Source organism: Sturnira hondurensis, unplaced genomic scaffold (genome assembly GCF_014824575.4).
Source record: "Sturnira hondurensis isolate 20B ecotype Veracruz unplaced genomic scaffold, ASM1482457v3 Scaffold0006693, whole genome shotgun sequence".
NCBI classification, from domain to species: Eukaryota; Metazoa; Chordata; class Mammalia; order Chiroptera; family Phyllostomidae; genus Sturnira; species Sturnira hondurensis.
In genome coordinates this window covers 1,631,732-1,645,590 of record NW_028079324.1, presented here as the reverse complement: position 1 = coordinate 1,645,590, position 13,859 = coordinate 1,631,732, and the positions used below count along the sequence as shown (strand labels likewise).

The window sequence follows — 13,859 nt, the reverse complement described above, 5'->3', positions numbered from 1 at the left end:
AGAGTATTTACTCATTATAGGGAAATAAGAATTTCATTTATTTAGATGAGACTCTTTTTCTGTAGTGCCTTTATATAGTAGTTGAATGAGCATGCAATTGATCATATCAGTTATTTTTCATATTTCATTTTCATTTTGATATCCAATATCAGCATCACTCATGTTTAATTTCATTTATCAATGAATTTAATAATATAAATAAAATCACACCAGTGTATAATAAAGTTATTTTGATTATAAAGCATGAATGGTATTCAAAATCGTTTCTGGACACTTAATTTTTTTTTTTAATTTTCCATTGTAGATGAAAGAGAAGATGTTCAAAAGAAAACATTCACAAAATGGATAAATGCACAATTTTCTAAGGTAAGGATATTTTGTTACTTCTGTTTGTAAGATGCAATATAAGTTGGCTGAATATTCAAAATGAACTGTGTACCTATGTAATTTAAAGGTCCATATTGTTTCTTCAGTGTATCATTTTATATTAGCTATGCAAATCTGGGCATATGATGACTTGTAACTAATGAAGGAGCCACAGAATATATGGTAGAGAGAAATTATTTAATTTGGCAACATGTACCTTTGGTTGTTCTTGATACAATATCAGCCATCAGAGGATTATTAACAGCAATCTTCAATCAAGTAGCTAGACTATGTCACAGACTGAAAGGTGATATAAGGGATTTTTATTGTTTTGAAATAATGTATTTTGTCTTTCTCGGTCTTTACCAAGTTCCGGAAAAACTGATATAACTGCCTTGACTCTGTTTGGCCCAATCTCTTAGAGCATGTGTCAAATAATTTCGCATGATAAGTTTATCCTCTTTTTCTGCAGGCATCAATCCATCCTCTTAATAATATTTATTGATTTCACAATGAGAACTCACTCATGATCAATAGTGTGATGCTAGATAATTATATATGTACATAGAGTGAAATATTCTTACCTTAAAAATTAGCATTAAGAGTGTAGTATAAGGAGGTTAATGTGGATTTCAAGGTGAGAAAGACTTCGATTTAAGCTTAATAATTCTGGATTTGGGCAGACCAAATGCCCTGTCAGACAGTTTCCTTATCTTTCCATCGCATATGGAAAGATGTGTGTATACATACATATTGAGTATCTAATAAATATGTGTGTATACATACATATTGAGTGCCTATCTAATAAATATGTGTGTATACATACATATTGAGTGCTATCTAATAAATCAAATCCAGATAATGGGAATATAAAGCTAATAAAATATAGACCCTATATTGAATGCTTTAAGTGGCTATTTTGCATGCTATTGTGAGGATTAAGAGTCATGATATGTAATAATTCCTAGCACAATGCCTGACACTCAATATACGCAAATTATTCATGCGTCTATCTCATTTTGTGAGAGTCTTGGTAATGGATCCAAGACAATGCACTGGAAGATGTGATCTCAATAATGGACTCTTTACTGTTACAAAAGGCTTTAGAGTATCATCCATGCTTTGTGGTATTTAATAGCAGAATTTTGCCAGGTACCCTTTAGTATATTGACAAGAAATTAAGTCACTGAATTTTAACTAATTGAATTCCATTTGTATTTACTTATTGAATTAATAATTCACTAATTGCTATCACAGAGCTTGAAACACTAAGCTAAAGAACATATCTTTTAAAAATCTCAAGTTTTTTTAACTTAATAGGGTACAAAAATTAAAAAGAATAAGTTAGCCCTGGCTGGTGTAGCTCAGTGGATTGAGCACAGGCCCACAAACCAGACGATCACAGTTCGATTCCCAGTCAGGGCACATGCCTGGGTTGCAGGCTAGTTCCCAGCAGGGAACTCACGAGAGGCAACCATACATTGATATTTCTCTCCCTCTCTCCTTCCCGTCCCTTCTAAAGATAAATAAAATCTTTTAAAAAAGAATAAGTCATAATAATGCAAATGAACAAGAGTAAATGAAAAATAAACTCTGAAATATTCAACATGGAAGTCATAATTCTCAGAATATTTACCAGATGTGTGTGTATGGTTTAATTTCCATATCTACTGTCCTCCTTAAAGTTTTCTTATTTAGGAATGTTGAAATAGGTAATAGATATAAGCTTTCAAAGAAATATATAGACAAATCAGCATTATAAAGAGATTTTTGAAATAATAAATATAATGTAATATTCTGAATCTTAGAATTTAATCAGTGACTTATTTTAATAAGACGTATAACCATGACAAAGGCAAATGCAACGTGAATGTCATTCCAGGCATCAACATACATCCTCCCTCTTTATACACTGACTTTTTCAAGTACCGTTTACTGCAATCTCTGTGCTAATACACAAACCTCAGTTAGATATCTTATCTTCTATGGATACATTGTTGGCACTGTCTTAGAGCAATTTTTCCCAACCCTTATGAGTGCCTGTATTTTATTTTATTTTTCTTTATTCTCACCTGAGGACTTTTTTAAAAAATTGCTTTTACAGAGAGAGAGGTAGGGAGAGAGAGAGAAAAACATTGATTGATTGCTTTCTCATATGTGCCCTGACTGGGGGGTCAAACCCACAACTTTTCAGTCTGCAGGACGATGCTCCAGCCCACGGAGCCATCCCAGCCAGGACTGAGTGCCCATATTCATTGAGTGCCCCATTCCTGAGTACGCTGACTGCTTTTCCCCAAGTATCCCTCCCTCCAAATTGAACTCCCACTTATTTCGTTTATTATATACATCTTCTCCATAAACCAATTAAAATTAGATCAGAAAAGTTATCATTCTTTCAAATATAAAAGTTTCATATTTGGGCATATCCAAGGAATTAGTAATATAAATAAATGTTTATAATGACAGACAAAAATATGTAGGGATCATTTTTATATATGTGTGTGCATGTGTTGATTTTTCATTTAGAGAACTTGAAATAGTGTGTTTTCCATATTGTCTGATTTTGTTTGGTCAAGACCTTAGGTCCATCACTAAATCATATTTACATACCTTCGAATGAGAATTAGAGACAGCTAATGAATTCCATGAAGCCACTTCGTGATACCAAAAGATAGACATAACTGTGACGTGGTATTTGACACGTGCTTGTTGCATCAGTACATCGCATTCAGCAGAAATCTAGGCCTGTAGCAGACACAGAGTTAGTTTAAGTTATATTCTCTGAGTTCTTAGAACCTGGTACACATTTAGAAGATGTTGGATAATTGCCAAATGGAATAGCGCTGAGTGGGCTGGGGGTGGTCAGTACCAGCAAGACCTCTATGATTCCAGCTCGAGAGACTGAAAGACTCTAAAGCAGCGATTTTCAAGTTTTTTCATCTCGTGGCATATGTACACTAATTACTAAAATTCTGCAGCACACCAAAAAATATATTATATGTCATTTTTGCCACTCTGACAAAAATAGATAGAATTTTGATTCATTCATGTCAGATAACTATTGTTGCCTTGGCTATTGTGATTTTTTTAATATGACCACCTAAGGGAAAAGAGGTCAGTGCCCCCGACTAAATAGCCAGGTATCACACATTTTAAACATTCTCATGGCACACCAGTTGAAAATCGCTGCTCTGAGGAGAGAAACATCAAAGTGCAAGACACTCAGACTGAGAAAATGGGAACACACCAAAGACAGGAATGTGTTTTCTTTGTAACCCCAATGATAATTACTAGTGACTAAATAAATACAAGAAGTCTGTTCTGGTCAGTAGTACAGCTAATTGAATATATACTGAGTATAAGAAAAAAAAAAGAAAATTTCTGTATAGAAAAGAATGTGTTGAAAAAGACTTTGACAAGAGAGATGAAGCAATGAAACATGATCCTCTATGGGGTAAATTAAACAAAAAACAAGCACACACAGCAATAAAAATGAATCTGGTTAAGTTGAAATTATTCATCAGTGAGGCATACATACACATTTACATAGTATTTATAAAGTACAGAGAGACAACAAAGTACTTCCTTGTTATTTGGTAAGGCTACGTAAGGGATATTTTAAGGGAAAATGTTATTAAATATAGCTTTGTCACTTTGTATCATTTGAAGCCAAATGTACCTTTGTAGTAAATCCAACTGCTTTTCCACTTTGCTGGTATCACTTTAAAATAGGGCCCTGTCTCTTTCTCAAAATAGCTCTTTTATGAACCTTCAATGCTAAAAGTTTCTACTAGAGTGTGATTTATCACATCTATTCTCTAAAGATAAGCAAACATTGTTTACCTCCACTTAAACGCAAAGCCATTCCTAAGAAAGATTAATTCAAGGTAAATATTCTATTCATATAATTTGTAGATACTTTATAATTCTCGAAAGAATGTACCACAGATATAATTCACATAATGAGATGTGTGTTCGTGGGCTGGGATGGGAGTAAAAGACAGAAAACAGTCCTTGAACAATAATTAAATTTAATAAAAAGATGTGTGTTCATTCATGCAAGTTCATCCACATAAGCTTATTGAAGGCAAGTACATTTTGAAATCATGACCAAAAACAATTTTGTCATAAAGGTTGCTTGATGTTTGTGTTAACGAAAAAGCGATCTGTGGGGACAAATATTTACTTTTGTAGGAGAACAAATGAAAGATTTAAACCATCTCCTAATGAGTTATGTGATAGTCATGGCCTTGTACTGGATTTAGTAATTATCTTTACTTCTATCCTCTCTCCATAGCCTGTGAGGGCCGTCAAACTCATTTTCACCAGGGGCCACATCAGCCTCACAGTTACCTTCCAAGGACCAAATGTAGAGCTCCTTGCCCCTAGTTAAAGAGTAGTTACATTTACACAGTCCTAACATTACATTCTGCCCTTTGAAGGCAACCGCGAGGCTGGTGTGGCCCCTGGTGAAAACGAGTTTGATACCCCTGCTCTATCCTGTTTTGTGTGATTCTTCCAAAAGCAGTCTACTTGATATTTGACTTAAATGAAGTGGAAATGTGTTATTGGTTGTGTCTAAGAACTTCACAAGAGCCCCTGATATGATAATAAGTTTATGTGTTCATTGCCATGTCCATACATAAAAACCCAGCACTGGCCCTGGCTGGTGTGGCTCAGTGGGTTCAATGCCATCCTACAAACCAAAAGGTTGCTGGTTCAATTCCCAGTTGGGGCACATGCCTGGGTTGTGGGCCAGGTCCCCATTTGGAGGCAGGTGAGAGGCAACCAATCAGTGTTTCCCTAGCACATCGATGTTTCTCTCCTTCTTTTTCTTCCTCCTTTCCCCTCTCTCTAAACATAAATTTTAAAAATCTTTACAAAAAAGCTAGGATTAACTCAAGATAACAATAACATGAGTTAATTGATATAACACACTGTTAGATTGGAGTCGCTCAAGAAACTGGATGGATGTGGCGAGCTAAGGAGAGCAGGGTTTATTAACGGGAGTGAGAGGGAAAGTGGAGCCAACCGAGGGAGGTTGGGGAGCCAGCCAAGGGAAGTTAAGACTCGCTCAGTTGTTCTTAGGGCTGGGTTTTTAACTGCAAAACCCCGTGAAAGGTAACTGGCTGGGGTGTCAGAGTCTGATTGGCTAGAGCTGGTTGCTGGGCGCGGTTTCTGCTGACTGTTGTTCTTGATACATCTTGTCCGGCTCAAGTTAGAGCTGCATCCTGTTATGCCGGTAGGTCGAACCAGACCCCAGTCTCAGCTGGGCATCTCTCTGTCCTGGGTATCTGTTTGTCCTGGGTATCTGTTTGTCCTGGGCAGGGTCGGCAGGCAGTGTCCCAGGCAGGCAGTTTCCCAGGGTACAGTTTCCCACGGTACAGTTTTCCTACCTGGTGATTTTCCATTCCTCCAAGGCCTACCTGGGTCTGTCACAGCTCTTTTCCAAGAATTCATTATAATTTACCTTGTAGCCAGCGTGATGAACGTGATATAAAGCAAATTAACACTAAAATTGTGAGTCAGTAAATCGGGCTTCTAGACAGAGCTCTGTACCCTGCAGCCTTAGGGAAAACCATCGTATCAACACTTGAATTCATTTGGGAAAGAAAGGTAAATATCAAATTCTAATTATTCAAGTCTTGTTTTCCTTGTATGTCCATGTCTACTTCATGCGAAAGCATGTATTAAGAGCTTTACAAATAGTAAGGCATAAACATAACATTTAGCCATTTTGGGTGTTGTGTAATATACTTTCTGAATTGAAGGAATTATATATTTATGTAATTTTCCTCTGATGCCTGCTTCTTTCATTCTTGAACTTGGTTTTGGCTACCCTCTTTGGATGGAACAGGGAGAACAGAACATTTCATTGTTTTATAATCATGCTCCACTCTCTATGCCAATTTATGCCTTCAATATGCACACACACTGAGTAAGCGTGTTATGATTAAAGTTAATTAAATGGTTTCATTATATAAAAGGAAGATCCTAGGACATGGGGTAAAACATCGTTTCAGTCAAAGATGTAATAGTATGTATATGCCTTTCTTCGGTGTCAATTCTAAATTGATAGATAGCTAACATATTTATATACAGGGGTTGGCAAACGTAGGCTTACAGGGTACAAATAAGTAATACAAGAATAAATAAATACTATTGGCGAATGAACTCTCTGTTTCACATACTCACAAGTGTAAACGTACTCTTGCCCGCTCGCATATTACTGCTATACAAGGGCCCCGCTTTCACAGAAGTCAATGAACACACTATCGTGTCATGGAAGGCTCACCGGAGACATAAATAGCCCACTCTATGCTCCCGGCTTCCTGTTTCTCACGTCTAACTGGTATCAGGTAGAACTAGATCACTAGAGAGGGTAACGGACAGCGAACCACGTCTCTGGATGATAATCAGCAGCTCATACAAGGCTTGGGTAACACTTGAATCATTCGGTGTGATTGTTGTAGACAGATGAATATTGCTACAGGAAAGCATAGGAATGCCCATTTCAGAAATAGTGAAGACGAGGAAGTGATTTTTCCTATGTGTCCTCATAGCAATAATGCTGTTGAGAGTTATATTTTTATGAAATGTTGCTCCAATGGCCTCATGAGGTAAATATTCAAGACGAGCTAGGAGGGCTTGCTCAAGGTACATGAATGGAAGAGACAATGGTGGAAGCCAGCACACTGGACTCTAAAACCCATGCTGTTTCCATCTCCGTTACTGTCGTGAATATGCCACCTACTAAGTGCTGCATTCCTCTTGGGACACTTGTCATAAAATTGGTAAGTTTTATAAATAAAGACGGGATTTGAGGACATTAAAAACTTGAGAATAGAGGGTATTGAATGCCTGCAGTACTGATAGAGCCATTAAACTACCTAGTAATGGTTAGTAACCCCCAAACTCGACCGTTGTTGAGAAAGATTTTGAAGCAAAACTTTCTGAATGATTTCCAAAACAATAAATGCTAATACTGCTACATGCTGCTAGGTTTTGGTGAGTAAAGTAGTCTAGTTTTCAGTACCATCATGTAAATTAGGTATACCTTATATGTTAGTCTTTATTTCTACTAATTATAAACAGATTATTGTGTATTACAGAAATGTTTCATTGCATTTTGGGGGGTGACATTGGATAATAAAATCATACAGGTTTCAGGTGGACAATTCTATAACATAGCACCTGTATTTGTGAACAGTGTGTGTTCACCACCCCAGGTGAAGTCTCCTTCCATCACCATTTATCCTTCCTGTACCCTCTCCTACCCGCCGCCATTGCCCTTTCCCTACTTTTCCCTTTGTGTTAAAAGTGTATGTTACGCCTTTAACACAATATGGTAATCGCTGTACCGTTGTCTGCATCTATGAGTTTTTGTTGTTGTTGTTTTGGCAGAGGGTTCTTTTGTTCTCTTTTTGCTCAATCCCTCCACCTTTTTCATGCATAGGAAACAGACTGACAGCTATCAGAGGGGAGGGGCTTTGTGGGGCTGGATGAAAAAGAGAGATGTTAAATAGTTATTTAAAATAATTTAATGAAAAAATGCAACGTATTGCTTTATTGACATGTGGTCTCCTTAAAATCGTGCCTTCTGGAACGATGTGTCTGGGTTTGCAAACGGCATCCTTCTGCTAATGGTCTAATCCACTGAGAACCATTCCCTGGAATGTTTTCCGGAATCTAATCTCTGCAAACTACCCAAGTAACAAAGGATATCATTCAGTTAGTAAAAGGAAAATTGGATTGTGATAGGCCTCACCATCCTCAATGAAAGACAGATAATTTCCTGTTTGCATTGCAGTCTTTCTTTAAAAAAATGCATTGCTCTTGGTCAACCCACTGTTACTGAGCTCTTAATAATTCTAGCTGGTTTTCGAAGTTCCACATGTTTTGCTACTTAGACCACTATGTTCTGAAATATGAGAAAATTGGAAGTGTTGATTGCTATGCCTTCATAACATGGAGTAGTGTCAGTGGCAAGCTATTTAGCTGGCAAATGTAAATATTTACCAATTAGCATGATTGTTGTTAGAAAAAAAATTTCTCTGTAGATGATAGGCAAATGCATTAGTTATCTGATTTATGCTGTCTTTGGGCCCTACCTAACTCTCAAGGAAAACATATTAAACTCATTGACTTTAGGGCTTTATTTTCATCTGGGGATGAAGTGCTGGTATTCTGGTTCCATGAGGTGTATGGCTGCTGAAGTAACCTTTCAACATGTCACAAGTGTCTACTGAGTGACAGTTCTGTGGCAGGTCTAGTATTGTACACTGATAATGGCATAACACGACATGTTTTTTTTCTCTCTGGGAGCTTGTCATCTAATGGAGGAAATAATTATATAACAAAGAATTAAAAGAAAACATGTCCTTTCATCAAAGTGCCATGGGAAGGAACATAGAAGAAAGCGTGACTAAGGGCTTTGGAGAGGGGCACGGAGGGGCCACTTAATCTGAGGTTGTCCGTGCAAAGACAATTTGAAGAGACATGAAGTCAACGGGAATGGCACGGGGAGACATAGAGAGATTGAAGTTGGGTCTTGCGGGTGGGGAGTGCTGAGATCTGTCCGAGAACTGGGGTTGTGAGAGGGGGCACAGCAGCTACACTGCTGTTGGGTGGGTGGGGCCAATGATGAAACATCGCTTTAATCATGTTACTGTTGAACTCCTCGCTGGAAAATACGAAGTTTTAAAACAATAGGCAGCGATGGAGTAATTAGACTACTCTATAACCACTAATCCTCCACGCAAAATTGATTCTAAAGCCTGTACTACATATACACTTAAGGAATAGACATGTGGATCTAAAATGAAAATGCCAAGTGGCTTATATATTTTTGTAGAGTTGTCTGGTATTTCGCATACTTGTCAGCGTGCTGCTACAGCAGGCTCAACTAGAGGAATTGTTAAACAGAAGGGTGGGACCCACAGCCAGTGTTGGATTTCATGGGTGTAAGGAGAGCCCGAGAACTTGGATTTACAATAAGTTTCTAGTTGGAACATGTTTCTATTATTTATTTTATTTTATTTATTTATTTTTAGAGAGAAAGGAAGGGGGGAAAAAGAAACATCATTATGCGGTTGCCTCTCAAGCGCCCCCTACTGGGGACATGGCCCGCATCCCAGGCATGTGCCCTGACTGGAAATTGAACTGGTGACTCTTTGGTTCGCAGGCTGGCACTCAATCCGCTGAGCCACACCAGCCAAGGCTGTTTTTGTTATTTAAATAACCTGCAATTATTACGTCAGTCAGTGAATACTATGAATACTCTGTCTGTGCCTTAAGTCCCAATCCTTCATAATCAATCATTTATATGTAAGGAAACATGGTTTGACAAGCATACCCATAGTCTGCATTCACTACCATTATTTATTGAGCACCTATTACATGCCAGGTGTTCTAGGTTTTTGAACATGATGTTGAGGCTGCTGACACAGGGACAAGGCTTTGGGAACCACGGCCATAGAATGGCAGTGATTTAATCAGGCCTGTAGTAGGAAAGGTGTGAGGGGAACTCATGTAGGAATTTGGCGAACCCTTAATGAGGAATGGTCTTTCACATTTTCCAGCTCAGAATCACTGTGCTTGGTTGCGGTTGGGTTCTACCTTGAGTTATGTTTGCTCAGTAACAGAACCGGGCTGGCACTAAAAGATTTAGTGCCAGATATCTATTATATGTCTTATCATGGTCTTAGGTTACAAGTCTTAAAAATATATATTTGATTGGAACGGAAATCTAAAATCCGCATTTCCAGTGGATATACACTGTCTTTGGCTTTCTCTTTTGTTCATTATTTTGCTTCTGCCGAAGAATTCCATTTTAGTAGCATTCGGAGGGCCTCCCTCTGTGCTCTGCTGAATGCGTTACGTTTTGGACCTTACCAAGGTTCCTTTGGCTTTCTGGAATTCCCTGTCTCATTATGGCCATGACAGTGAGCACACAAAGAGGTAAGGTCGCATCAGACAGCAGTATGTTGATACAAGTTCAGCAGTAGAAACCTGTTTTGTAAAAGCAGCTCTAGGCATATTTGTAAAGTTCTGAGACCACAAAGTGTAGAGTTTGGTTTTAAAAAGTCCTTCGCTTAACCTTCTCCCACTTTAAGCCTTAATTTCACGATATCAATTCTATGTGCACAGAGAAGAAACAATAAAAGTAGACAAATGCCGATCAATAATAAGCAATCACTTTCAGTCTTGTGCAGAATTGTGGCCTGCTGATCGATAGGGGCCTGCAGACCCCTTCATTAGAAATGTGACAGAAATCACCCTTTGGTTTAATGTTAGCTGGTATTTAGTAAGAACAAATGAAAATTATAGATAAGGGTGCTCAATATTTTCTTCTTTGATTTAGATCACCTGGTCCCCAGAAAACCCATTCTTTTCAACAACACACACGATCTATGGGTGGTATTTTTTATAGGAAGTGCTCCTATTATTAAAGTTACCTGTGACTATTATGTCAGAGGCTAAATACTTTGAACATTATGTGCACGCATGAAGTTTCTAACCTTCAAAAATAATCATATATATTTAAGGAAATGGGCTGTGAGAGAAAGACACCTAAAGTCCATGTTCACTAACTTATTTATCATGTACCTATTACTTGTCAGCTGCTCCAAGTTTTTGAACGTGGCAGCGAAGAGAAGACGTCCCTTTAAATAGGGGGCCCTGCGAAACAGATGAGCTAAAATAAGGGAGGAAACATGTAGCAAACTACATGACATTCTCTGTCTTTATCTGTCAACTTGTTTGTTTACTCTCTCTGCAACTAGGGTATAGAATTTCAGATAGTGATGGGTGCTAAGAGGAAATATAAAAACAAGGAAAGGGAAAAATACAAATAGGGTGTGTTGCTATTTTGTATAGTAGATCCTGGGAAGACCTCTCTGAAGAAATGCCCCGGCTGGGGCATCAGTGAACTGAGTGCCAGCCCATGAACTAAAGGGTCACTGGTTCGATTCCTGGTTGGGGCACATGCCTGGGTTGTGGGCTGGGTCCCTGGTTGAGGGCATATGAGAGGCCCAATCAATGATCCTCTCACACATCAATGTTTCTCTTGCTCTCTTCCACTTTCCCTCTAAATAAATAAAATCTTTAAAAAATTCTGAGAAAAGAAAAAGAAACCTGAAGAAAGGAAGAAAATGGATCATGCAGGTGTCTTGGAGAAGAAATTTCTGGGCAGGAGGAAGAACACATACAAAGGTCCTGAGAATCACATGTGTGTTTGGGGGACAACATGCTGGCTGGAGTGACTGGAACTAGTATGAACTTCCAGTAAAGTGGTCTCAGGGAAACCAGTCAGGTAGGGCCTTACTGACTGTGACAGAGGCTTTGGCTTCTGCATTTTGGTAGATTAGGAGATGGAGAGGTTTAAGCAGAAGCAGTATAAATTATACTGTAGGATGTAAAGGTAGGAGAGAGGTGAGGGAGAGATCACGAAGTACTCCAAGGTGGGTGGGGGGTGGTGTGTATGGGTGCCTAGGACTAGCTCAGCAGCCGTGGACCTGGAGAGAAATAGTCACACTTTGAATGCAGTTTGAAAGTAAAGATAACAGGATGTGTTGATGCGCTAGATATGGAGAATGAGAAAGTCGAGAAATCCATTTCAGCCTGAAGATAAGGGAGGATGGGAAGGGATGGCTGTTTACTGGTATAAGTCTATCAAAGGAGATGGGTTTGGTGGGAAAGTACAGGTAAATGGCATATGAGAAGTCATGAAACAAATTTTAGTTTTCGTATGTTTGCATGGGAAGAAGTTTTTGTTTTCAGCTCCTGAAATTAACCTCAAGGTTATAAATCAATCTAAATTTTTTAGGGGGAAAAGAATGACAGTTATAAAGTACCTCTATTACTGTTCATGTGTGTGAATGTGTGTGTCTATCAATCACATTTGTATCAGTGTTAGCTTGATCTTTGCCTCTCCTGTGATCTCAGGTGGGTAGCCATACATCAGTGGGTATGGGCTTGATTTACTATAGCTTCCTTCTTCATAGTAATCATTACATAGAGCGGGTGTAAATAGCATTGCAAGTATTGTTTATATAGATTTTATATCCACTGAGCTCCTTGAGGGTCCAAACCTTGGCTCAATCATTACTGTGTACACAGCCTATAGTACATGCCCTGGTATACACGTACTTATTGAATGTGTGGAATGCAGGGAAACGGAAAAAACAGAGAGGGAACCTGAAAACAAAGTTGGCCACATTGGCCATTATCACAGTCCTTTCTTCTGTCATCACTTTCTCCTTCATCTGCTTTTGTGTCCTCAAACATCACCCACACCCAGGGCCTACCAGTGGACTTGAACCTCAGGAAGCACTCAGGAAATGATTGTTGAGTGTACAACTTCCAAATGTGATTTGTGACACTGAGGTCAAGATCCCACATTTCCTTAAATAAATATTTAAGGAAAATATTTTACTAAATGAAGACACCTTCAATACATTCTGGCTAGAGAGGAAAAATGTAAGGATTCTCCTGCTGTCTTGACTGCTACTTAACACTGTGTTCGAAGTGTCAGCCATCGCAATCAGACAAGATAAACTGATTCAAGGCAAAGCAGTTAAAAGAAGAGGTAACGATATCCTAATTTGCAGGTAGGATTATTTAACTAAAAAGCCACAAACAGTAGCATTGACAAATACCAGTACTAAAATGATTTAGTAAAGCAGCAGAATATAAAATGAACGTGCAAAATCAACAGACCTCATGCATAGAAGTGATAATGAGCTAGAAGATATCATTGATCAGATATACCCATTTACAACCCCAAAATCAAGAAGCAAAATCTCAAAACCTGCATTGAGAACTTTCCTGAAAAAACACAAAAGAAAGTCAAAAGAAAAGACCTATCTGATTCCTAAAGAGAATGAGTTAACATCACAAAAGTTTCTAATGTTTTTAATGGAACCTATCCACCAAGTCATGGCAAAATCTGGATAGTCCAGGATGATATAAATGGGCATGACTTGGTTGGATAGATGCAAACAACAAGCTCTGGTTAATTAGTGACTGGGAAAGGGGACAAGGAGTGAATCTGATGGGAGCAGGATATTGTTGCAGGACACTAGGCATAGTTGTATCGAAACTGACAGAGACGTGTTTGGGAAATGTTTAGTCCTTTGGTTTTAGATATTGAACTATTTGGTCAAATGTGGTTATGAGGTATTCAGGAAATCAGTATGAGGGCAAAACACTGGAAGCAGAAGCCTGAGTTTTAGTTTCCAGTTCGGCACTTAATGGATATAAACTTGAGTAAATTACTAAACTGTCTGGGCTTCTACTTCCCCATCAAATATTTATTTAGAAGATTAAAAGATGTTCTGCATGCACAGTACATAGAATTATACCTGGCGTATGGAAAACATTTAATTAGAATTAGTTATTATTTATAGTGTTGTGAGAGTCAGAGGAATTGAATCCCTCTGAGCAGAATGCTTGAGGCTAGTGGTGCCTGACAGGCTTTTATTTTGCTGAGT

The 13,859-nt window shown here is 38.3% G+C and overlaps 1 protein-coding gene across 1 annotated transcript in view; it reads left to right on the top strand.

Annotated features, from left to right (window-relative positions):
• Nucleotides 1-310: 310 nt before the first annotated feature.
• The window catches only part of DMD (dystrophin), a 1,607,686-nt gene continuing 1,594,137 nt past the window's right edge, over nt 311-13,859 (top strand). The window contains exon 1 of the mRNA XM_037050278.1: nt 311-366. The gene's annotated coding sequence lies outside the window, so the exon portion shown is untranslated. The remainder of the gene's footprint in view (nt 367-13,859) is intronic.